The 23,689-nt window shown below is 46.1% G+C and overlaps 1 pseudogene; it reads right to left on the bottom strand.

Annotated features, from left to right (window-relative positions):
* Nucleotides 1-4,850: 4,850 nt before the first annotated feature.
* On the bottom strand, nucleotides 4,851-4,967 carry LOC136656221 (5S ribosomal RNA; annotated as a pseudogene).
* Between the last annotated feature and the right edge of the window lie 18,722 nt (nucleotides 4,968-23,689).

Raw genomic sequence — 23,689 nt, 5'->3', positions numbered from 1 at the left:
TCCTTCTGCATCCGTACAAACTAAGCCTTCACTTGTGGAGAGGTGAGAGAGTATATGTCCACGTCCCTAACTAATCTGCGAACCAAATGCAAGATACAAATCAGATTTCTTTTGCCATTGTTTTTACTGTCTCCTGCCTTCAGCATTTCCCTGCATAATCTGCTGTGTCCTGCTGAGAGCCTTCCATATGCTGGGGTGTGCTGGGGAACCTGCCAGTTGGCTCCTGGCCTCGTTATTATTTGTGGTTTGTAGAGGCATTTTAATAAAATGTACCACCCTCCTATCACTCAGATTTGACATTTGGTGCTCCACCTTGTTAAAGTGCATTTCATCAGACACGCATCTTCTGTTTAGCAAGAAACTGTAATCCCTTTCTAGAAGTCGAATGGGAAACCTTGAGAACAGGATCCATATCATACTGCCCGGTTTGTGGTTTGATCCCTAATCCTATCACCTCATATTTAATCTACTGATTAGTTTATAGCATCACAAAGGACAGAACCATTTTGATTAGTTTCTATTTTGGTTGCACGACTCATGAGGACTGTTTAAAAAAAAATTGTGAAGCTGTGGTTGCATCAGTGTTTAAGGTTAATAATAAAGTGAGTACAGGTGGCCATTTTATCATACATAGGGCGCAATCCTAACTTGCACTGCAACAGGCAAGCCAGGAGGCTTGCGCAGTATCCAGCACAGGTTTGTGGCCAGCAGCGGCTTAGCCAGAGGCAAGGGGAAATTCTTCCCCTTACCTCTGGGTAAGGGCTGCTGGCCCCAATGGGTCTCCTCGAATGTGCGCCACCTTCTGAGGTGGCACAAGGCAGAGGAGATTGAAGCAGCTTGAAGCCGCTCCGTTCTCCCTGGGGACGGGGGTTGGGATCCAGCATAACGGCCAGATCCCAACCCTGCTTCCCTCTCCTTGCCCACCCACCCCTGGGGCTGCACATCGCCCTCCCTCCACCTGCCCAGGAACGCCTCCCTCCCTCCCTCCCACTCCCCGCCTCCCCTATGCCTACCTGTCACCCTTGCATTGGCTCATCCGAGGCGACACAAGCAGCCGGGAGGAAGCTAGTGCGTCGATCTCTGCAGGCTGGTGCTTCTGGAAGTGCCGGCTTGGCTTCCTCCTGAGGAGGCACAAACGTGCTTTACAGCATGTTTGCGACCCTCCCAGGCCACCCCAAGGGACTTGGGCCGGCCAAACTGCAGGTTTGGATTGCACCCATACTTCCTTAGCATTTGAGAGAATGATACAGACGATTATGCTACACCAGAGTAGTTCTCAGGCCTTCTCAATGGGCTCTTACACTGCTGTATATGTTCTCTACATCCAAAATTGCCTGCTCAAAAACAGAATCTTTTATCTGAAATGAAACCAGTCATCCAAACAAATGCTTCCTTTGGTTATTCTTCTTATTGCTTCTTTACAGATGTCTACACTTCCTTATACTGCAGCCACTACATGGGAGCCTGCTTAGAATATGAACATCACCAGAGACCATATTAACAGCCCAGAAGGGTTTCTGGCATTCCATTGCAGCTGTTTCCATGCTGAAGACCCCAACTATTTCCTGGTATAAAGCATAAGGTTTAACTTTTAACTTGAGCAAATAAGCAATTGTGGAACCACAATGTAAAACCTGGAGTGTATGATATGCTAGTTTCTATAGTAGCAGTTTGCACCGCTAAAGAGACAAGCCATTTTCAGTTTAAAATTAGCTTCTCTCTTCAGTAGGAGCTGAAGTGGAAATAACCACACTATATTCTTCCAGTACTGCTATCTTTGATTCATGATTAAATTCATTCATTGGGTCTCTCTGCAGTGGCATTGCTAGGGGGAATTGGGGGTCCAGGCCAAACTGGGTGACATGCACGGGGGGGGGGGGGGTGAACCCACTACTAGCCAAAATTTTTAAAATCTTGGTAGCAAAAAAAACCCCATCATCATGCCCAACACCTGGGATGTTGCCCCGCCCACTGCATGGGAGGAAGTCCACCATGGGGGTAACATGAAGAGTTTCTTATTTTGAACAGTGGGTTCTGGTGTTAATAGGTTTGAGAACCATTGCTTTATTGGAAGGGGCTGTTGCCTTTTCCAGATTCCTCTCCCCACCCCCTACCCCCCACCCCAGTTGAGCGTCTTCTCCTATTCTCATCACTCTGTTTAGTGGGAAGCTCTGAATCTCAATCTAGCCCTCCCCCTCCCAAAAAAAAAAAAAAAAGTTGGAATTAAAATTGATTTCATCCCAAATCACACTGAACTTGTTTAAATATAAGAACTTAAATGGAACTGGGCACTGAATCGGGCTGGAAATCTTACTGATCTTTTTTTTTTTTTTTTTGCAGGGGGGGAGGGATTGAGATTATTGCAGGCAGGCTACAGAGATAATTCACTGGGTGGAACTTACTGGAAGCATGCTAAGTAGTGTGCTGATGGAGCACCTTTTGCAAGCAGAAGATCCTCACTGGCAATGGCTAGTAAGTATAAGATTGGGCTGAGATGTAGTTTCAGAGATATAGTATAGCCTCATTAGTGAATGGTTCAAGCAGCTTCCTCATGAGGAAGCCATGGTGTAGGCTTTCTCATGAGGAAGCTGCTTGAACCATTCACTAAAGAGGCTATGCCGTGTCTCCAAAACTAGACTTGATAGGGCAAAATGGATGCCATTTTTGGAATCAGCAGCCCAACTATACCCAGGAATTGGTGTAACATTTAAGGAAGCAAAATGTGTGTTGGCCTGTGTTATCACACCACTTTTGACTGAGTTTACAGCGAAATTGGTGAGGGAAGTCAAGATTGAAGGTGCCACTTCTGTGTTCCCTAATGACTTTGTTTACTTGGAAGTCAAGAAGCTCCAGGAGTGTGCCTTGTTTACTGGTTCGAATCTGCTGATAAAGCAAGGTGTGGCAGTCATGGAATTTCCCAGAGAGAAAGGCTAGGCTTCTCCTAAGCCATCCTGCTAGAGTGGTGGTGATGAGGGAGGGTGCTCTGCAGAACCAAATTTGGCCTTTTCCCTAAGGCTTGTGGGATCTATACTTCCTTGTCATCATCCCGAGCAAAATGCCACTAGACTGGTCTGGATCATGCTCACTTGGCAAGCACCCAGCACCACATTCATGTGCAGACGGAAGTGTGAAAGAAAAACACGTCAAGCAGCATAAGTGTCAGACCAATTCGCTCTCCCTGGTCCCAACACCTAAGATCCAGACAAACATGCACAAAATTTCAAGCCCAAAGGTGAAGGAAATTATTCCAGAGAGTACAAATTTTAGTGAGTCAAGAAAGTAGCAGTCAAATATTACATGCTGAAATTACTATTAAATATCTGTGTTGTTTTCTGCCATTTCTTGCTGTCATGCAAAACATGGGAAAGAAACTGTAACAAGTAAATGTCACCGATTCCATGACGCCTCTATGCTCCTGCTCTCCTGCTCAAGAGTTGTATACTGACTCAGTTTATCATAGCAGCCTAAAGTGTTCTCTCATAGAGCTAAATTCTCCGTTCTGATTCAGTGCTTATTCTGAGCGCTCAGGTTTACGGATGTTGGTGAATGTTCCACACATGGAACAAATATAAAATATGCAGCCGTGATGTGGATTAGAGGAAAGAATTTTGATTGACATCTGTTGTCGTAGCAAGGCAGAACGTTTGCAGTGTGGCAATTAAAAGGGGGTTTTCTCTGGGAGTTCTGAACTGGGGAGTAAACAATTTAAGAGTTCGTTATGGGAAGCAAGGCGCTGATGAAAGAAATGAAGAACTGTAGACACGTGTGCAGTGGGGAAGATGGAGGAAGATGCCTCCTCCTCAGTTGTGTCTGCTGCCAGCTATGGAACAAAGCTATCTTTGGTCTGCCCTTGTAAGGCCCAAACCCCTTGCCTTTCCCTGTTCTCATGTTTCACCAAGGCAAGGGCAAGCCTGTCACTAAGGAGCGGTGGAAAGTAATCATGTGCTGCAGGAGAGTATGCCCTTTTGACTACAGCATGGCTTCCCACCACCTGATTTTGAGTAGTGTGCATAACATCTACAAATGAGCAGAAAACCAAAAAAGAGGGGTTTCTTTCTCTTCTAAGGCTGCAATCCTAACCACACTTTCCTGAGAGCAAGCCCCATTGAACAAAAGAGGACTTACTTCTGAATAGGCCTGGTTAGGCTTGTGCCCTAAATGTAATGCACAGGCACCTGTCCCCAGGTGATTTCAAACTGTTCTGATGTCCAAGGGCTTTTTCCTACTTGTTAACAGGGCTCGGCTGTCCCGCAATTCTCTCTGTGCCATTGCCTTCCCTGGCCTTCCGACTTCCTTCCTACTTTCCTGCCTACTTCTGAAGATGTATATAAAACAATGAATTAAGTGTGGCAAAAGAGAAAAGGAGAAGTACGATGGGGAAGTAAAATAAGAGCACCTATCACTGCTGGCACCAGGTTAGCCCCCATCATCCCAGCGTCAACTCCCATCATCACTAATGTTAAAAGCGTCCAGGCCCACTTCATCAAGCCCCAGCGTCGTGTGATTGAACTGGTGTGAATTGAGCCCAGCTTTGTAATTTATCTCTCCCTATATACAGATAGTAAAGAATGTTCAAAATCAACTTTCACATTTTTATAGCACTTTGAATGTTCACCGTGCTTCCCATCCATTACATTACATCTGTAGAGACTTCAGTATAAGGCTACCCAGAAAGTTCATGGTAGAAATTAGGTTTCAGTTGTGAGTGGGTTTCCCGCCCCATCTCCACCCTGTTCCTCCCCCTCCCTGCTCTGTTACTCACACCACCACCCCCAGCGATGGCTTACCTTAGCTCCTGCAGGTAGCCAGCTGATGGTTGGCAACCTTCAGTCTCGAAAGACTATGGTATAAGCCTACAGCACCCGGTATTCCCAGGCGGTCTCCCATCCAAGTACTAACCAGGCCTGACCCTGCTTAGCTTCCGAGATCAGACAAGATCAGGAATGTGCAGGGTAACAGTTGCAGGCCACCAATGCTGCCACCATTTGTAGCAACAGTTCTAACGTGGCCACCAGTGTTACTCTGCATGCAACATCATACGGCTATTTAAAACGGAACCTCTGTTTCGTGGTCATAAAGCATAATTAGGTTTAGGCCATTAATAATGCTTAACATTTGTGTAGAACTTTCTGAGTGTGCAAAGCACTTCACATGTATTATCATGATGGAGTCCTTGCAATGACCCTACTAAGTAAGTATTGTCCCCATATTGTTGCTGGGGAGCTGAGAGGGCTCATCTTGCTAAGGCCACCCAGTGAATTCATGACAGAGGCAAGATTCCAACTGTGGAAGTCTGGATTCACAGCTCCGAGCCCAATCTTGTGGTCCGTGCTGTGCCTCCGCGGCGCAGACCACAGTCGCAAATGTGCCATAAGGCACTTTTGCAGGGCTTATCGCCGGGCTCCCACCAGAGCTGGCTCAGCTCCAGCCGGCACTAAGTGTTCCGCGTTAGGAACTGGTGGTCTCTGTGACTGCAGAACGGGAAATGAGGGTGTGGTCGGGGGCATGGGGGAGGCGTTCCGGGGAAGGGGGAGGCGTCGTCGAGGGCATGGGGGGGCATTTCTGGAGGCGGAGGAGAGGCAGGTCCGCAGAGCTGAGCTCCACAGGATCCAGGGTGCTCGGGCAGGGCTGTTCGCCCTACACAAGCGCCTTCACTTTAGCGGCAACCAAACAGTCACCGCTAAAGTGAGTAGTCCCATTGCGGGACTGCTTCCCTAACTCGGGGGAAGGGGACAAACGTCCCCTTCTCCCGAGGAGCCTCCTGCGGTAGCGCAGGAGGCTCTGGATCTGGCGGGAGCCCTTTGTGGAGCCACCAGATCCCACAGCTCCAGGCAGCTCAGGATTGGGCTGCCCGTCTCTTAGTCATTATGCTACACCAGGTTCTTACTGTTATCTAGTGGGTCCATGCGAAATAAAGGAAGGCAAAGAGATAACAGCTCAATACGTTTATTCCATCTTCAGAACAGGACCTGGCAATGAATCTGACACAAGGCAAACACCTCTGGCTTTTATACCCTTTAGCTCCGCCCAGGCTCCCCATGATTGGTGCAATTGAAACATTAACTAGAGGGCCAATCGGATGGTAGGATTTCGATCCATCACCTGATTGGCCAGCCATAAGTCTGGGCCAATCAGTTATGCAGGATTTCGATCCTGCATAGCTTGCATACATAACACTTACCTCATCTCCTGTTTGCTCTGTTACAACAGCTGATTGACAGGATTGGAGTGTATGCCATTTACATAGCTCATATCATTCCAGTACTGAGATTATAAGATAAAAAGTAGGGAATCTTATGTTCGCCTCTTATGTTAGGCAAAATGGATTCTCAGCCATTTGTCCTGTACTCAAAGAGTTTTCCATAGTATTGCTCTCTCAACGACTTCTGTCAGCCATGTTAAGCAATAGTAAACAAACACAGTACTTATTTGTGGATCCGTTTAGCATGAACAGGAGAAGGGGTTACCTTCAACATTACCGGAAAGGTATGTAAACAGAGGTTGATGGTAGTTAAGAATGATAGTGCATGACATATTTACAGAACAGTCACTGTATTTAGAAAAGGCACAAATCATATTTCCTTCAACTAACAACAGGTACATGGCAAGAGAAATCTTCCACAGCATTATGCCACCACATGAATTGCAGATTGAGGTGACCAGCACCTAAGTGGCAGACCAGAGCAAACAACCCATTGTCAAAAATGACACTCATGCTTGGGTGTGAAGTTCAGCCGCTGAATAGACTACATGATTTTGTATTTTTCTGGGCAGTGTCCAAATTTATATTTAAAACAGGAGGACTCTAAATATGAACAAAAAACCCAACAACAAATACTACACAGTTTCTCTTCTGGGCCATTAATTTCATCAGTCAGATCCAACTATCATTTAATTGGATCCTGATGTTAAAAACTGAATTCCACTTTAGAAGCTTAGAACTAAAGCATACTGAATAATTTGTTCTGCTGAGCCATTCATCCCAAATGTCATAGGAAAAATTAATCTCAGATGAAAACTGGCCTACCTTCTGTGAGAGGAGAAAGTTCCTAATGCAAAAAAAGCAAACGTTTTGTGTTTGCCAAGAAAAAAAGAACTAGTTTTTACATGCATCGGTCATTTCTTATCACTCCGTGTGACTTGCTGCTGAATGTATGGACTGACTCCATTCATGTCGTGCGTGATATGAGTGTTATCTCTGCTGAGATTTATTCATGCATGAAAGACAGGGCCCATGGAGGGTACAGGGGTAAATTGCACCCAGATTTGAGGCAAACAGGGGGCCCAGGAGCCAAAGGAGGGGGCCCAAAATTTTATTGGGATCTTAAATTTTCTGATATCACCAGGGCCCACGAGAGGAAATGCACAGGGGACATCATACCTGGGCACAAGGTCTGGGAGCCAAAAGAGGGAAATTTCCTGAAACATTTCAGAAAACGTTTGCATATATTGTTTAAAGACTAGCATTTACATTGTGCGTAAGTCTACATAGTTTAATATATAATAACTCATCAAAATTATGATCCAATGATCGTATGCAATTATGATTCAATGGAGAAGAGGTGGGGTCTAACAGAAACTTTGTACCTCCAAAAATGGGCCCAAAATAAACTTTGTACTCCCTAATAAAATTCCTCTCATTTTAGTCCTGATGAAAGGTACCATTCATTATTAAGAATATTTATATGTCACTTTTCTACAAAAAGTTCACAATAATTTGCATAACAAAGGGATTCAAAGGTGGTTCCCTGTCCTCAAAGGACTTACATGAACCAATCATTAGTGTCTCCTTGCTAAAGACATCCAAATCTCCCTTTATTTTCAGACTCAAGGTGAGTACATCAGAATATCCACATTTTGCAATTTCTCCCTTATTCCTGGTAGGTACATGGAAAAGAATAATTTCTAGCTTGTCTAGCAGATGCCCTTCATCACCGAATAGCAATGGTAGGGATGCTTTTGGCCCAAAGGCCCACTCTCACCCATATAAATCTACCCTTTCCTCAAGACCTTCTGAGGAGACTCTTTTACTTGTCTTTTGCCTTCTGAGATTTGCCTGGTGATGACATATGAGAGGGCCTTCCGCATTGTGGCATCCACGCTGCAGGATACCCTTCCACAGCTTGGTTTCTCCTTGTCAGCATTTTGATGCCAAGTGAAGACTCAGCTTTTCCAATTAGCCTTTGGGCCACTCCAGTTAATTATATGTGGAAGAACAGAGTGTGCACGGTCATGTTTTTCAGCCAACCGATTGAGAAGGTTGGTTGGAGTATCATCCAGGCTAGCTCTTTGTTCATTATAACTGATTAGTTTTAAGTGTAGTCTTTGCCTAATTAACTGCTATACTTCATTTTGGCACAGTTCTAATGATGGCCTGCACAGGCAGAATGCACCGGCAGATTGGGCTGCTAGTCTTCTTGGTTGGTTGCATTGTCTTAAGTAAATGCTGTGAGTCATTTTGGACCTTTTTCAGAATAGCAGGATAAAAATCTTTTGCATGAAATATGTGATGTCTTTATGCATGTTGATATAGCTTGGTGGCTAAGCACCTGAGTCTGCAAGTCAGGGCTTCCCTGGTTTGGATCTCATCTCTGCCCTGAGCTTCTCACTACAAGGCCTTAGGCGAGGCACTCCCTCTTGACTTCAACAGCAAGACGGGAATAACTTACCTTACTGAGTCGTAAGAATTACACCAAGGTAATACATGTGCAGCACTTTACACAGTCAGAAAGCACCACACAAGCAAAAAATTATTATGATTGTGTTTCCAGAAGTGACCTCCTTGCAAACGTGTCTACAGGCGTAGAGGAAAAAGACAGGCTTGGCTGTGAGCCTGTGACTCCACCCTCACAAAATGATAGGGCATCTCTGCTCCTCAGACATAATGTTCTCCATCTGCTGATTACGCAAACTGAGAAGGACTTCAAAAGGCATCTCAGTGACACGACTGGGGTTAAGTGGTGCAACGTGTCTAGAAAAATCAAGATCAACCTAGAAAAGGTAGACTAGTAGCACTGAGCACTCAAGTGTGTATAATAATAATAATAATAATAATAATAATAATAATAATAATACAGGTATTTATATACCGCCTTTCTTGGTCTTTATTCAAGACTTTATTCAAGGCGGTTTACATAGGCAGGCTGATTGAATCCCCGTAGGGATTTTTACAATTTGAAAGAATGTTCTATCTTACAAGAACCACAACATTCAGGTGTTACTTTCTTGATGGTTTCACATTCTGGCCTCCATCCTCCCACACTCAGAGCAGACCAGTTGCCCTGTATAAAGCAACTTACTGACCTACCTGCAAATCAACTGCAGCAGCAGAGTAGAAAATGGGTCTCAAGGCAAGAGCCAACATGGCCAGTCTTAAGATGTCTTCCAAATAAGGAACTTTGACAAAATGGTGGGTTACCTGGAAAAATATTCAAGTGTCACCTATTTTTCTTGGGGTCGAGCTGATGCTGGAAGTCCCCGTAAAGTGATTTGAAGTGATAGTTGGGTGGAGGAATGCTGATCATTCATTTGAAGACTGGCACACATCAGAAAGAAGTAGTCTAGTAGTCGTCTCCTGGCTTGGTCCACTTGATTTCATTCATTTACCAAGAAGTGCTGGAGAGTGCTTCTTTCCTTGGGTATCTGTCTGAAAAAACCTGGCAAGAATTTGCTTGTTTTTAATGGAGAAAATAAAGGGATCAACACTATGGCAAGGGGAAGATCAGCCTGGCTCCCACCCTGGGTCAGAGAAAAAGGACTCTGCTCCAAATGCCAGTTGCCCAGAGACTGTCTGGAGAAGTGAATGGAGGTACTGGCCAGAGGACTAAGGGGTCATAAGAACATAAGAACATAAGAACAGCCCCACTGGATCAGGCCACAGGCCCATCTAGTCCAGCTTCCTGTATCTCACAGCGGCCCACCAAATGCCCCAGGGAGCACACCAGATAACAAGAGACCTCATCCTGGTGCCCTCCCCAGGGTCCTCTGGATTGCAGTGGCGGACCTGGGGGAGATGGTAAATGCCACAAATGCCTCACCTGCACAGTATTCCAGATTTCTCAAAAAGCCTTCTGAGACTTCCAATGTGATCTTAAGCAGTTTAAGACCACAGGGAAGCCTCAGAAGGTTTTTCAAATCGTCTTTGCCATTGTGTAAGGCTCCATTGCACTAGGTAAGAAGAGGGGAAGGTATGGTGCAGGTGGGGTGGCATCATGGACCTTTGCCCCAGGGCGTGTCAAAGGGCAGATCCGTTACTGCTGGGTTATTTTCAGTTGTTATTGTAAATCCTCCCCATTATTTTGAAAATCAGATATAAATCCATAAACAAATTGATAATTGACAATTGACAAATTGACAATTGACAAATTGTGAGTTGTCTTGAGTTCTTCTGTTGGGAGAGAGGAAACGGGGGGTGCAAATATGTTTAAATACATGAATAGAGGGGAAAGGTCTCATATGGAAGAAGAAATTTCAGGGGCAAGATGAGGCCCCCACCCTTTTTGACAAGGCAGGCAGTCATGCTCTATGTTGAGTATAGAGGAAAAATGTTCATATCTCCATCTCAGGTAATTTAAACAAATCTCTGTCCAAGCTGTGGCATCCTACAGGCAAAGCATTGATATTCTAACCCATGCCTCCTCCATAAGGGTTTTTCGAACAGTATGTGACGAATTAGCACAATCCCTTCCTTTTATTCCAGCAAGGATATGCAGACATGCTTTAGTCTCAAAAAAACATTTGTCAAATACTTAAAATTGATTCGACTATATAATACCTCTAATAAATACAACAGATCAATGATTTAAAACTCCAAGCTTAAGGGAAGATCTTTCTTCAAATCTGAATGCTATTCGAGTCTTATGTTACCTTAAAACTCAATGATAGACTAAAATTGAGATTTACATTGAACAGAAGCCGTATTTCCTCACATTGCTCCACAAAGCGACAATGGTTTAGCCTTGATGATAGAAGCATTAGAAGGAAACAAAGGGGGGGGCGAGGCGTTTGAGATATCAATCTGTCGTAAGAATGCAGAGGATGAGGTTAGAGTTACCAGAGGTCCCCAGCTGCAAACCAGCTGACCCATCTGATTCTATCTACCCAGTAGCCCTGGGGAGCAAATACTGCCCCTTATAATGGGACAAGCGCAAGATTCTTGTTTGAAAGAGATGGAGAATGAAGGGCACCAGCACTCTTCTTTGCTGACAGCAACTGTTACCCTGCACATGCCTGATCTTGGAAGCTAAGCAGGGTCAGGCCTGGTTAGTACTTGGATGGGAGACCGCCTGGGAATACCAGGTGCTGTAGGCTTATACCATAGTCTTTCGAGACTGAAGGTTACCAACCATGGAAAAATAAATGACCACCATGTAAACGTTCAAGGCAAGCCCCCCACCATACCTTGCTACTCTTGGTTTTTAACAACAATTCCGTGCGATTTGTGCTCTGTGCAGGCTTTACAGCTGTTCAAGATGGAAGAAATGATGTCCTTATTGACTGATAGAATGAGTAGCTTATAGGCCTTTCCATGCCAGACCAAGGCGATCATCTTCCTTTGGGGCTTTGGGTCACTCCAGTTACAGTCAGCTCTCTTTATCTGCAATGTGTAGAATTGCCACCAACCTCTTGTTATGTGCAACCCTGTTCTTGTTACCTGCGAGTATTGTGTTGGTGCATGGGCAAAGGGGGAGCTCAGCACAGCTACAAGCAGGCAGGTGAGGGCAAGAGAGGTTGCAGGAGGGTAAGCAGAAGAACCAGTGGCCCCTTCATGGCAGAAGGCAGTGCCAGTGCTTTTAGAAAGCTGTCTGAATTGGGTCAGGTTTCAACATTGAACGAGCATTGGGATTGGCCCATGGAAAATGAGACACATTTGTATCAGCTTCCAGACCTACCCCACCACCTTGGGAACTCCAGCGGAACCTTCACAACCCTGGTGATGATGAGAGGCCAATGATGAGAGGTCTCTGGAAAGCTACCTGAGGGCTGTTATGGAGCTGGGGCAAACCCAGGGAAGGAGGCAAGAGACAGGTAGAGAAGAAGAGTGAAGCAACCCTCTCTCCACTGCTGAACTATGAGGTTTCATTGTTGGGCCAACAACCTTCAACTAGTTGAGGGATAACCAGCATGGAGGAAAAAGAATTAGATGTTGATGACCTCTTGCTATCACCCAGGCCCATGGATTTCAAGATATGATTCAGATTCATAAAGTTCATAGAGTATATGGTGAAGAGGGTCCCTGGAACCTAACCCCATTTTTCCCATAGGCTCAATGATTCGGTATCTGCACATTCAATATCCTCTAGGTTTTCCAGGGACCTAACCCTAGTAGATAATGAGAACTGATTGTACCTCATTTCTACTGCTCCAATCAGTGTTGCTGCAGTTAGATTTTGTAGATACTTTTAAAAAATAATGGTATATTTGTATATGACTTTCAGTGTAATCCTGGAGCAGTGTTTCTCAAACTGTGGGTCAAGACAGTTTTTACTATATGAGACTTGATGCTACCATGGTATGTGACTGAGTTTGGGCAGTTACAGACCTGTACTTTTAACAGGCTACTATGCATATTCTTTTAACAATGATATTCTTTTATCATTTTAACATATTCTTTTAATAATGATAGTAATTGGGACTTACTCCTGGGTAAGTGTGGTTAGGATTGCAGCCTAGAATTGTTAAAAAATTTTCCTGCTTGATGATGTCACTTCCGGTCATGACATCACTTCTGCTGGGTTCTGACAGATTCTCAATCTAAAAAGTGGGCCCCGGAGCTAAATGTGTGAGAACCACTGCTGTACAGGTTTGTTCAGAAGCAATTCCTACTATGTTCAATAGGGCTTGCACCCATGTAAGTATGTATAGGATTGCAACCTTTGTTTTTAATTTGTCTTCTTAACTGCCTTAGGGCACAATCCTAACCCATTTTTCCACACTGACATAAGGGCAATGCAACTTCTAGGTAAGGGAACAAACATTGCCATACCTTGAGAAGGCCTCTGTAACTACCCCCCAACTACAGGATGCAGCACTTGCCCTACTGGCACAGCTATGCCAGTGCTGGAAAGTTGGTTAGGATTGCGCACTTTGAGACATTTCATTGAAAGGGGGTTAAACATATTCCAGCTAAATAAATCAACCTGCCCACATGTCCATAACAAGATTAACCATAAGACAAATCCCACAATATCACAGGACCCCCACCAAATTGGAATTCTCAGTAAATTCTATTGCAAAAATATAAGATGGCATATTACCATAGGCTGAGAACAGAGAGTAAGTTTGTCATTCTGTTGTCTACACTGTTTGCTTTAAAAAAAAAAATTCCCACAGTACAAAACATGGAGATAATTATCATCTCATTACAAAGGTGTCATGGTCATTTTAAACGACAATAGTTGGCGCCACCTGAAGAGAAGGTTGACTTTGCTCTCTTGCATATTTTAGGGAATGAGCTTATCTCTGTATGCATATATGCCTCTATTTGACAGGGCACTTTTGCATAGAATGCATTTCTCATATGCAAAACACTTGCCCATGTAAAAAAAATTGAAATTCATATGGAAATCATCATGTGTGCCAATTCTATCACACACATGATCTACAGTCTGCCTTTTTCTATGGCAAAACACATGAAAGTAGGATCATCACACATGATATTCTATATGCGGGTTTCATTTCTTCTGGTCAAGCTCAAAATGTCTTGGCTAACTGTATCCATGTATTTTCTAACCATATGTTCAAGGTCATTTTTCCTTACCCTTACAGCATTTCTGCTCTGACACACAGTAGATCCCTCCAACTGTTAGGTCATTATAAGTAGGTAGAGAGGCAAATCTGTTCAGGATATGGTGGAAGATCCTTCTTCAGGGAGAAGGACTAGATGACCTTCAGTCAGAGGATGTTATCTGCCTTTGCGAATAAAGGAGATTTCTTCAACATTCCATGCACAGAACTGCTCCATAGACACCATAGGGAAGGAATTGGTAGACATGCCCTCCTTAAGAAAGAGCCCATTGTTGATCCCTCATCAAAAAGAGAAGCTGTTCAATTATTCCTAGAAGATATTTCATATTAGAAAACCACTAGAGAATACGAAGCAACCAAAGAAAGTGCACCATTACATCATTCTAAAATGAAAAAGTTTGTTACAAAGGAGGTTTGTTGCAAAGGGTGGAGGTGATGGTTAAAAGACAGGTGAATGAATGCTTGAGCAGCGCTTATGGGTGGACTAAAAATTACCATACCAAAAATAGATGTGATTCTGCCCCAATAGAGAGAAGACTGGTGACTGTTTAACCATGTGGTGCACATAGAACACATGACATCTTGATTGCTGTGAAAACTGGGGGAGGAGACATCTCTCTTGCAAGGTGAAGTCTACTTGAGTAACAGCCAGCAGTCCAGCACACACACGTTAAACTGTCACAGTATAGGAATGTCTCCTTGAAACATTTAAACGAGCCTCCGATTGGGAGAGATGAGCTGCACACTGGCAGCCAAGAACAAGAATTTAAATACAGCATAAGCCGTATGTGACAGGCTGGATGGGATACAGGAATTTCCCAGAACACACTGTAACAATTCACGTATTGAGAAAAGGAGTTCCGGCAACAGCTAGGAAGATATCTATAATTTTAGAATGCAGGACCCATTTACTTGGAACCACACCAAGGCCAATCTAACGTTCCTGATAAAGGCACTTTGGCACCATTGATCCTCAACACTTTCTACTAATGAAGAGCTAAGTCATGATCACCTACATAAGACAACAGACCTTTAATTCTTTTCTTCCATAGAAGAATATTATTGTGGCCATAATAAGCTACATGAATGCCAAACACATACATGTTGGTGTTTGCAGAATCAGGGGCCTAGTTTGCAACCTTCTCAGCCTACAGAAAATGAAAACTATTTTAGAAGGCATTCCTCGCAAGAGTTTGGAAGGTGGGTGGGAGTCAAGTCTCCTGTTTCATCTGGTGATCTTTCAATTTGATGCTATGCATTATTTCACCACAATCCATTTTCAAATATGCACATTGGTGCAGTCCAAAAAAACACACTCTTATCAGATAACTACCATGTCATTGAGAGCTGTTTTATCTATATTATCACATTAAGGCTACCATAAATACAAAGACATCACATGATAAATTTAATTTTTAAAAAAAAGTTTTCTAAAAGCATTTAAGCACATTGTTTTGACAGATGGTGCCAGAACTGATTCACAGAAAAGTAAAAGATTTGGAAGCCATATTCAGCCAGCAAAGTAAATTTACTATTTTGTTGCCAACTGAAATGTAGTGTGATTTGCAAAGGGGTATTCCACAGAAGAAGCAAATGTACCGTTTTCTTCCAGATGAAACACATTTTCAAAAAAGAAAAAAGAAAAAAAAACCGCTGTATAATAAAGAGCCAGATTTTTGACATGGTATATTATAGGGAATAAAAGAACTTGGCAAAACTCCCAGACAAAAAGCAATCTACTGCATGCCACTGAATTTGCCCTTAAAAGAGTGCTTTTCCCAATTGATGCTTAATGTTTTATCCTTTTCAATGTACAGTGAAAGGGAGAATTACAGTTCCCTTCCACCATGGTCTCTATGGAATAGTGTCAGCCTTTAAAATGGCACACTGAACTTGGTTCAAGTCTTGTTCACCTTGACCAGGAAAGTACCATAAGTTTCATTACAGTCATCAGCCTACGCTCCTAAACTGAGTTCAAAGCAACAGGTTCCCAAGTAAATGTGCACATGATCACACTGTACGTGCTATTTTGTCCATTGCTACATTGAACAGGATATATCGCCATCATGGCAGGGTTGGCATCAGAGATCAGCATCACTGGAGCAGCTGTTAAGGGCCAAAGGCTATTGTGGATCTCTGAGACCACTTTGGTGTCCATAGCTTTTTGTTTGGTGATGATGAAGTGATTCTACCCAAGTAGAAGGCTGCCCATGCAGGGCAGTTTGCTGAAGACCCCCTAAAATTTGTTGCTGGCTCTGCACATTGGTATACACTGGGGATGAGGGTGCATCTCTGCATCTTACCAAACGTACAGTTTCCATTTCATGTGAACAGTTGCTTTAGCATATATGTTATTCTGCTGCCTAGACTTTAACACACAATCTGTTTGAAAGTTAGTCGTCTTCTCTCATCAAGTTCAACCCATTGATACATTGCTGGTCATGCGACAGCTTATCTTGTCATACTACATCTTGCATGGTGGGAGAAGCCCACCATTCGTTGGGAGAAGACATGCTTGGCATGCAGACAAGTTCCATATCAAAAGGTCCCAGGCAGTACTGCTAAGTTTCAGACCTTGGGGGGAAAAAGGCTGGTGGTCAGAAAAAAATGAATTGCATAGGCTAGTCATAGGCCTCTGAGAAGCTACAATTTGTACACCACATTGATCAAACTAGAGCTTTATCAGACTAGAGCCTCTGGGCCCAATCCTATCCAATTTTCCAGTGCTGGTGCAGCTATGCCAATGGGGCATGCACTGCATTCTCCAGTGGAGCAGCAGTCACTGAGGCCTCCTCAAGGTATGGGAATATTTGTCCCCTTACCTTGGGGTGCATTGCAACTGCACTGTTCTGTTGCTAGAAAATTGGATAGGATTGGGATCTCTACCATCTCCAATATCTACCCATTTTTGACATCCAGACTGCTAAACAGAGTAGGATCACCACTTTGTGCATATATAAGCATTGGAAGAATTAAGAACATCCGTGGTATCATAGGACACAATCCTATTCAACTTCCCAGTGCCGATGCAGCTGCAATGTTGCCCCAAGGTAAGGGAACAAACATCCCCTTACCTTGAGGAGGGCTATGTGACTGATCCTCCCCACACTGCAAGATGCAGTGCACACCCCACTGGCATGGATGCACCAGTGCTCGAAAATTAGATAGGATTGGGGGGCCCCTCCCCAATCCACTACAGAAGAAATAAACCTAAAAGGGAATGAGGACAGCCCAAGTTTCAGTAGTAGGGCAGATACTTTGCTTGCAGGTCTCAAATTTAATTCCAGACATCTCCATGTTGGGCTGAAAAAAAGACTGCAGTTTGGAATCCTGGAGAACTGCTGCCAGTCAGCGTGGACCGGCCTATGCTACAAGGAATCAGCAGAAGATAGATTCAAAGGTGACAATGGCATTTTAAGCAATAGCTAATTTGCATGAAGCCATCCCACATCCTGCTATTTCTGGACAATGAATGCCAGTGTGAAGACTCAACAGTGGATCTCATCATCAACAAAGAGTGTGGAAATGCAGTCCAGGTACCACGAAGGACAAAAGGAGCATGTGGGCATCGCAGAAACTGATGTGAGCTTCCTGGAAAAAGATGTCAAGGTAGAGGAAAGCTAAATTCCTTGGATGTCAGTAAATCTCACCGATTTTAATAGTTTTGGATCACACCCAACATTGTGAAAGTGGGCCATCTTAGCTTAAGAGAGGGAGTTTGTAAATAATGGAGTGGAAAGTCTGGTCCAAATTTAGCCCCCCTTTTTTAACTTGGCAGGAAAAAGTCTGCAGTCTATGTCTAGATTCTCCCAACTCACTTGTTGGAAATTGCTTCAGCATGCTGTGTCAGGGATGGGTAATATATGGGGCTACTTTTAAGGAGATGCCATAGCTCAATGGTACAGCATCTACCTTGCCCACATATAGCGACAGACGCCATTCCTAGCTTCTCTTGTTAAAAGGCACTCAGGCAGTGGGGCTATTAATCAGAGTAGGCTCCATTGGGTTAGCAGGTGTGGCTTGGTATAAAGCAACTTCATATGTACAGTATGTGGGCCAACTGTCTAACTCCTTTCTATCTACAGTAATTCCTTAGAACTTTTTCAGTTACTAGTCAGGGTTGGAGGCTTATGTGCCATCCACAGAGGTGTTTTGAAAAGTGTTCTTTCCCTTACTCAAAAGTAGGGCCATTGTATTCAGTATGACTTAGAATGGAAACTGATCTTAGTCATTGGAAACAAACCCCATAGCCATCTGGTAGCCAAACCAAGGAGTGAGCTGTCAAAAATATATTCAGAATGAGGACCAACCAGCCCAAACCCAGGACTTTTATAGGGCTAAATAGAATCCTATTGGCTCCTTGTGTCACCTGATTGTGACTGAGCTGACACTTGCAGTGCTGCCCTCTAAACATCTGCTGGCCAATAGCCCCCTCCTTTGCCAAGGTGTAACAAACAAGACAAGCATCTGGGAACTTGCTTTGAAACCACAGATCTCCTATAGCAGCATTTCTCAAAGTGAGCTCCTAGGAGCCCTATAGCTCCCTGAGACCCCTTCAGGGGCTCCATGAGAGGACCACAAGTGGTGGCCATCTGCTTGGGGCACTGCCACTCTGCACATGCACTGGTGGTCTCCCTGAGACTCTGTTCAAGGCTCCCCAAGACTCTGAAGTGTAAAGGGATCCGGAAACTGAAAAGTTTGAGATCCACAGTAACCCATTGAAATGGATCCAGTCTCATCTGGGCATTAAGTCAGTCAAGAGCAGTGGCTTCACATGGCAACCTAGGTGAGCTAATGTGTAGAAAGGCACTTCAGCTACTCCTACAGAAGGAGCAGGAAAATAACCTAACAAATTACACCACATGCATGGAACATGCTCCCTAGCAGATAAGTTTAGACCTAAGCAATGAGTCATTGTGGCATTCACTGTTGCAGGCTTGAGGTAGAGTCCCATCAACTTGAGTATGACTGTCATACTCTACTCTCAAGCCTGCAACAGTGAATCTTCCTGGAGAGCAAGCAAGGCTGTGAACATTCTCCCTTTGACTTTAGAGGGCCATCTCTATTTAGTGTTTGTTCCTGCTTGTGGCTCGACTGACAGTGAAGACTGTGGAGGGTAGGTCTCTGATAGGAGGGTGCTGAGAAATCTCCCAAGGACCCTCTTGGGGTGTCTTTTCTTGGAGAAGTGGGGCATTCTTCTGTAGCATCCCTTGGAAACATTTGCTCTGTGAAGCCTGAATCAAGTGGGGCTTGTTTATAAAGAAGCAGGTAGGATCAGGACATGGAACGCACTTGGTGCCACTGCCTTGTGGTTCCAGGCTAGATTAGAGGTGATTCACAACCATCAAAATGAAATGTGAGAACGAATGATGGGGCTTGGTTGGGTCTTCTCTTAAGCTCCCTTCGCCAGATAAATCTGATCTTACTCCAGGACTGTATTCAGAGGGTTTCTTTAAATCGAAACTGTGAATTGAGACAACCAAGGTCTGTCTGTCTGTCTGTCTGTATGCATGAACTGTCCATGTTCCATCTATGTTTCAAGGGTATGGTGTCCTCAGAGCTCTGTGCACAGAGCGGCCAGTTCGCATCTCTTTGTGTTTGCTCCAAGTCCCTCTCTTGTCAAAAGGCTGTCATAAAGTTGATATAGAGGCTGTTTCTTCAAAGTACCGTTGAACTTCTTTCCTTGAGAGTGATGCCAGCAGGCGAGAAGCAGTCACCAAATAATTCATTGCACAGAAAAAGGGCAAGGGGGGGAAGGGGAGAGCGTTCTCTGATTTGGCCAAAACTTTAAGAAGGTGTTCGTTGTCTCCTTTGGAGACGCACAGGGACAGGCAGCAAGATGTGGAAGTAACCGGAGAGAGATTGAGACTGAGTGAGATTGAGATATTGGTGTGTGTGTGTGTGTGTGTGTGTGTGTGTGTGTGTGTGTGTGTGTGAGAGAGAGAGAGAGAGAGAGAGAGAGAGAGAGAGTTCACAGAACCCTGCCTAACAGTCGCTGTCTCTTCTCAGAATTCTTGCCCCTTGACCAGTGTTTCTCAAACTGTGGGTTGGGACCCACTGGGTGGCTTGCAAGTCAATTTCAGGTGGGTACCCATTCCTTTCAATATTTTATTTTTAATATATTAGATATGATGCTACCATGGTATGTGCATTTGGGGAAATGTTGCAGACCTGTACTTTTAACAAGCTACTACGTATATTCTTCTAAAAGTGCTAGTCAATTGAACTTACTCCTGGGCAAGTGTGGGTAGGATTGCAACCTAGGGTTGTTAAAGCCCTTCCTGCTTGATGATGTCACTTCCAGCCATGGCATCACTTCCGGCGGGTCCTGACAGATTCTCATTCTAAAAAGTGGGTCCCTGTGCTGAGTGTGTGAGAACCACTGCCCTAGACCTTAGATGTGTGCTCCTGCTTACAAAAATGTACTTTGCGTGTGCTCAGGGGTATGCTTTTCTTTCAAGAGTCAGACACCCAGAACAAGTTCTGGGAATCAGTTCAGGTGCGCCTTTGTTCCAGTTAAACCACTGTAGGTTGTGTGCATCTCTCTCTCTCTCTCTCTCTCTCTCTCTCTCTCACACACACACACACACACACACACACACACACACACACACACCATGCATCCTTCTGGAGGCCTGGTGGTGGCGAAGCAATGGTGGCATCTTTGACTCACTGTCAAGAGACCACGCCACACCAAAGAGTTTCTGACTAATGAGGAAAAGTTGGGACTAAGCCCAGAGGGTTGCTGTCGAGGTTCTTTCTCTCTCTCTTCCCCCCCCCCTCCTCGCCCCAGCCGTCGATGTGGTAATGAAGACTGGGGGGCAGCCCCGGCCGGGTCACCTCGTTCCTCAGATCAGAGCTCCTTTCAAGTGTCCTTCTGCGCCGCCAAAGATGACAACAGCAGATCAATAAGTGCTCGGCATGAAAGGGGCTTGAGGCTGCTGCTGCTGCTGCTGCCGCCGGCCCCCGAGGCGAGAGCTTGCCCGCCGCCAGCCCGGGGCTCTCCCCACCCCCCACCCCCAGACTCGGAATCCGGCATTCCTTTGCACCAGCTCCCCTTTGATCCCCCTTCTCCGGACGGAGAGGTAAGCAGCGCCTCGCAGCACGGCCGGGGGGAGGAAGGAGCTCCAGCCGGGGCGGGCGGGCTGGCTGGCTGACTGCCTAGGTGGGGTGGACGGTCGCAGGCGAGCGCAGCAGCTTCGACGGAGGGCATCTGGGTGAAAGATCCGCCGCTCCCTTTGCCCCTGGCCAGCCCCCCCAGATCTGTCTGGGGCCGGCAAGACCACTTGGCCATCGCACTTCTTCTCTGAAGCGAGAGAAGCTTCCCCGGACGGTTCTCCTCGGCCCCCTTTGTGTCCACACATGGGTGCCTTCCCTGGGTTTCACCTCGAACGTGTCGTGATTTCAGCGATGGTTCCCACGCGCCCATCTCCCCCCAAGATCGCCCCCCCCCCCACACACACACACAATTTCCTGGACGTTTTCATAACCGGCAGCTCAATCCTATCCACAATTTCCTGGGAGTAAGCCCCGTTGACTCTGATGGGACTTACTTCTGAGTAGACAGGCATAAGATGGGGCTGTTAGGTTGCACTCCTGGGACTAAGCCCCACTGACTCTGATGGGACTTACTTCTGAGTAGACAGGCATAGGATGGGGCTCTCAGTCAGTGCAGAGACTTTACATGCGCTCAAGTGGTGAAGCGCCGGTGGCTTGGAGAGGGTGCGAACAGTGCGGGAATACAGGAGGTGGGGAGGGTGGTTTTAATTTATATGCAAATGAAGGGGTCCGTCTGGAAGGGAGAGGGGCTTCCCGCCCCTCCTGCCTCCCCACTTTTTTGCACGGCGCCTGGCTGGGCAGGCTCGGAGACGTGCGAGGGGGGAAGGACTGAAACATCCCAAGTCCAGGAGAGCCAACCGCCCCACAACCGCCACGACGGATCGCAGGCGCCAAAAGGTGCGAGGACTTCCGAACAGAATCCGGGGCGGAGAAAAGGTCCGGGGGAGAATCTGCCTCGCCACGCCTTCCCCAAAGAATAAGCAGGGGGTTGTGACCTACGTTCAAGTTCATCAGTGGAAAGCTGGATGATGGACGCCGGACATCCCTCCCCTCCCCCTTCATTCAGGGTGACTTTACTCCAAGTCTCATGGTTAAGGCACCGCAGTTTCTGTCTGGGAGATGAGCGATTGACCCCCCAAAATAAACCTGAACAGTGACTAGATGGGAAGATTTTCATTCCACATCCATTTAGCGCTAAGTGTAGTAGTAGTAGTAGTAGTAGTAGTAGTAGTAGTAGTAGTAGTAGTAGTAGTAGTATCTTGCATAGCACAGCTGCCCGTTCTTTAGCTGGACTTGTAATACTACTACTACTACTACTACTAATAATAATAATAATAATAATAATAATGATGATGATGATGATGATGATGATGATGAAGAGGAGGAGGCATAATTCAACTAGTTGTGGTAAACTTGTAGCCCAGTCCTGACTCCGTGTTTACTCAGCAGTAAGTCCTACTGAGTCCAGAGGGTCTTGCTCCCCAGAAAGTGAACGAAGGCGAGGCTGACTTTTGAGGGATTCCACGCAGTGCGATTCTGTCTGCCCGCCCTACAACCACCCGTGTCCCAGCTCGGTGGGCAAACTGGCAACTGCCTTCTGTACGCGTTCACTGGGGTGGGGGTGGGGGGGTGGGAGATTGGCTTAAAGCAGAATTCACTCCTGGGTAGGTGACATTGGGCTCGTCCTTCAATTCCCTTGCGATCAATAGGAACCATTTCGGGGGAAATCTGGTTAGGATCTGCAATGCGACCTGGATCCACTGCGATCCTGGAGAGCCTTGCCCTTGACCTGCCTCCTGCGAAAGCAGCGCCCAGCCTCCGCCTTTGCCCAGTAAACGCGCCCTTCCTCGGTAGCAAGTGCCGCCGCTTGCCAAGGTCGAGGCCGTCGCTGGGCTGCGCAGCTGAAGGGCCGTGGCAAGATCCAGAGACCCTTGCCAGAACTGCCAGCCCCAAAGAGCTCGTTCGCAGCTGCCAACCGATTACAGGTCTGAGTCGACTGTCTCTCTCCGACTTTTTTTAAATCAGCCCTTAAAGATGCGCTTTGGTCACTTATTCTAAGCTCCTTGAAAACCAAGTCCGTTTCTTGGCTGCCTAAAAACAGCCTGAGAATCCCCCGCTGGGGGAAATCTCTGCCTGGACCCAGAGATCGAACCCCTCGCTGGGGGAATTCACTGCCTGGACCCAGAGATCGACCCCCTCGCTGGGGGAATTCACTGCCTGGACCCAGAGATGGACCCCCTCGCTGGGGGAATTCACTGCCTGGACCCAGAGATGGACCCCCTCGCTGGGGGAATTCACTGCCTGGACCCAGAGATGGACCCCCTCGCTGGGGGAATTCACTGCCTGGACCCAGAGATGCGGTGAAAGTGGTTGCAACGAAATCACTAGCAGTGAGCAGAGAGATCTCCACGTCTATCCCCCCCCCCCGCCCCACATCCTGCCCTCCTCTAGATCCCCGACAGCCTGTGGGGCTTGCCCACGCACAAGTGGGGGCAGGCTGGCAGCCCATGGTCTGAAGAAGATCGAATCCATGCATCGGTTGGTGCTGTCAGAATTTCCTGCGGAAATAAAATCCAATAGAAATGGGTGTTTTCCTGGGGAAGAGTCTCGCCACGCAGCGAAAGGAGGGCTGTTGTTTGATTTTGATTTATTTGGCCAGCACTTTCCAGGATGCCAAGGAGTCAAAGCTTGTCCTGGTGCGGGGGTGGGGTGGGGTCTTCTGCCTGACGCCTGCCATCCATTCCAAGTGGCGGGCACTGCCGCCTGGAAGGCCACCTTGGCATCAGGACAGGCGGAGGGCCTTCACCTAGCCCGGGATTCGATTTCATGTCTGGAGGCATGGGGGCGGGGGGGGCGAGGAGAGACTCCGAGACGGCGATCCGCG

Source organism: Tiliqua scincoides, chromosome 6 (genome assembly GCF_035046505.1).
Source record: "Tiliqua scincoides isolate rTilSci1 chromosome 6, rTilSci1.hap2, whole genome shotgun sequence".
NCBI lineage: Eukaryota > Metazoa > Chordata > Lepidosauria > Squamata > Scincidae > Tiliqua > Tiliqua scincoides.
Note: the sequence above shows the minus strand (reverse complement) of the source record. Positions and strands in the feature narration are given on the sequence as shown.